Here is a 3,324-nt window from a genome sequence, read left to right as displayed (position 1 = left end):
TTTCAAGATGGTCACTTGGGGCAGAGTGGGTATTTGTTGACTGTCTTTCTAGCATCTCCTCTCTGTAAAAGGTCCATCTTGGCTTGGAAGTGTTCATCTCCTCCCCACACTCAACCCATGTGGTCGGTCGAACCGTCACAACCCCCCCATTCAGAGGTGGAGCCTGTGACCCAGGTCTAAGGCAATCAGCACATGGTGCCCTGCTGGTAACAGCGATTAATTGATTCAAGGGTAGATCAATCAGAGTGAATCCCAGCACACTTTTGAAGGAGCTTCTAGAAAAGAGGCTCTCTCTTTCCCACTGGACTTGAGTCTCAGAGGATTCACACTAGAGCTGCCGGCAGCGATCTTGCCACCATGTGGGGTTTTTTGTTTGTTTGTTTTTTGTTTGTTTACTTATTTTTTTATTTGGCTGCATCGGGTCTTAGTTCCCTGGTCATGGATCGAACCCAGGCCCCCTGCGTTGGGAGCACAGCGTCTTAACCACTGGACCACCAGGGAAGTCCCACCCCACTGTGGTTTGGGAATAAAGTCAATATGGAGAGCAGATTGGAGAGATAGAGAATGTTTGACCCCTGATTCCAGCCACATCTGAGGTCAGCCTTAACCCTCAACTTTTCTGGATAAAAGTCAACGCATTCCCATTTTTGCTCAGGCCGGTTTGAACTGGAGTGTCATTTTCAAATTAGTTCTGATGGACACATAGGGTTAGGGCTAGTGCAGCCCTTACAGGGGTTTGTTAAGACCTATTCTACCCAACTTTTCCTAACATTTTCCCCCCACTGTGATATACCCAATGATTTTATGCCCTTGCAGAGCACAATCTCATAAACAAATCTACATTTTGATGACATCTCCAAATGACCGCAAGGATGTAAATCACTATAATAATTTGTGATTTTCACAACTAATTACAATACACACATAAGGTAGGTGGCCATGGACTATGGTAGATTAAATGGGTTGTTGTTTGATTCCTTTCTTTCCCCCTCAAGAAGGCATTTTGGAGCTCTTAGAACAAGGCCCAGTCCAAAGAGAAACATAGGACTAACCTTCAATCTGTCTCATCTGCTTAAGTAAATAAAACTTTAAACTCTAATACTTCCATATTAGCAATAAATGACCAGACACACACCATAAATGAAACTGAATTCAGGGAATTCCCTGGGGGTCCAGTGGTTAGGACTCCTCGCTTTCACTGCAGGGGGCACGGGTTCAATCCCTGGTCGGGGAACTAAGATCCCACAAGTCGTGTGGTGTGGCCAAAAAAAGTAAATAAATAAGAAATAGAAACTGATTTCAACATACCAGTGGATCGAGACACACATGGACGAGGACTGACCAGTGAACTGGGCTCAGTGTATTCCCAAGCTACATGAACTATCTTCAAAACTAATACATTTTTCATCTGTTAGCTCTGGTCTAAATTGAAAACATTTATTCTTTTCTGAAAAGAGAGCTTGTATTTGTCACCTTTCTCTCTTGAAGGATGGATAGCCTTTGAGAATTATTTTCTCAAGGGCAAGATGGTAACTTTCGCTTGGATCTTTGATGTTTAAACTGGTTTAGAAAAAAACATATTTTTAAATTAATACAGTATTTGTCTTTTCTCTGTGTTCTCTATTTGTCTGTCAAACCCTGAGCCAACCAATTTCCCTAGGCTGCCTGGGGAGGTATAGGAAAAGGAACATACAGGGCAGAGAAACACAGGAGAAAGAACTATGAGGTGGAGACAGCTCCTTCACAAGGTAAAGAGGATGAGAAAGGCCACATCAGGCAAAAGGTCCCCATCGCCTCTGAGAGGGCAAAGGCCAGAATGGTGTAGAAGAGCTGTTGCTTCTGAGAAGAGCTCCTGGCATAACCAATGATGAGGCTCCCAAACACAGTCCTGATTCCAGCCCCAGAGCCAGCCACCTACTGTGACAGCCTCAGGTCCAACAAACTTGGCTGCTGTGTTGATGTCCCTTGAAATGGCACTGCAATGTATATGTATAACTGAATCGGGGATTTCCCTGGCGGTCCAGTGGTTAAGACTCTGTGCTTCCACCGTAGGGGGCACGGGTTCAATCCCTGGTCAGGGAATTGAGATCCCACGTGCCGTGCTGTGCAGCCAAAACTCAAAATAAATAAAAGAGTAAATGGGGATTCTTGTACCATCTTTGCAAAAAAAAAAAAAGAATAACAGAATCACTTTGCCATACACCTGAAACTAACACAACATTGTTAATCAACTATGCTCCAACATAAAATAAAAAGTTAAAAAAGAAAGCTGGGGGGCACTGTTTTGGAAGCTGCTGCTAAGAGTAAGCAACGTCAGGGGACATGGGGCTGCCAAGCTGCTGAGGCTCTCATCTGTCAGCGTCTCTGTTCATTTCAGCACCACTGCAGACAGCGACGGGCTCAGTAGCTTAGAGGTTCTCCTGACCTAGAAGGAGGTGGAGACAAACGTGCAAATGTACATTTTCAGGGGATGAAGAGCTGTGGCAGGAGAGCTGCTCCCAGTGCAGAGAGACAGAGAGCTAGAGAAAAAAAAAATTTTTTTTAATGAAAAAATTTTAAGAATCCAGGATTGGATTCCAGTTTCAGGAATAGCTGGATTCTAGAGATAAAATAACATACTCAAGAATCTACCTCTCTCAGGGGCTTCCCTGGTGGCGCAGTGGTTAAGAATCCGCCAGCCAATGCAGGGGACACGGGTTCGAGCCCTGGCCCAAGAAGATCCCACATGCCGCAGAGTAGCTACTGAGCCTGCGCTTTAGAGCCCGCAAGCCACAGCTACTGAGCCCACGTGCCACAACTACTGAAGCCTGCGCACCTAGAGCCCATGCTCCGCAACAAGAGAATCCACCACAATGAGAAGCCCAGGCACCGCAACGAAGAGTAGCCCCCGCTCACCGCAACTAGAGAAAAGCCTGCATGCAGCAACAAACACCCAACACAGCCATAAATAAATAAATAAATAAATATATTAAAAAAAAAAAAAGAATCTATATCTCTCAAAGGATTGGGAGCCTGGGATTAGCAGATGCAAACTAGCATATACAGGATGGATAAACAACAAGGTCCTACTCTATAGCACAGGGAACAATACTCAATATCCTGTGATAAACCAGAATGGAAAATAATATGAAAAATAATATATGTATGTATAACTGAGTCACTTTGCTGTACAGCAGAAATTAACATGACATTGTAAATCAACTATACTTCAATACAATTTTTTTTTTAACCTACTTCTCTCAGAAAATTATAAAGCAAAAGTGAAAAGTGCTTATGCTTGATAATTCTGGGTACACATAGGGGAGTTACTTTGTACTATTCTTG

The 3,324-nt window shown here is 43.8% G+C and overlaps 1 pseudogene; it reads right to left on the bottom strand.

The window, feature by feature from the left end:
* Nucleotides 1-1,741: 1,741 nt before the first annotated feature.
* On the bottom strand, nt 1,742-2,461 carry LOC137204186 (ATP synthase F(0) complex subunit C2, mitochondrial-like; annotated as a pseudogene).
* Nucleotides 2,462-3,324: the final 863 nt, after the last annotated feature.

Source organism: Pseudorca crassidens, chromosome 12, assembly GCF_039906515.1.
Source record: "Pseudorca crassidens isolate mPseCra1 chromosome 12, mPseCra1.hap1, whole genome shotgun sequence".
In the NCBI taxonomy this organism is placed as follows: domain Eukaryota; kingdom Metazoa; phylum Chordata; class Mammalia; order Artiodactyla; family Delphinidae; genus Pseudorca; species Pseudorca crassidens.
Note: the sequence above shows the minus strand (reverse complement) of the source record. Positions and strands in the feature narration are given on the sequence as shown.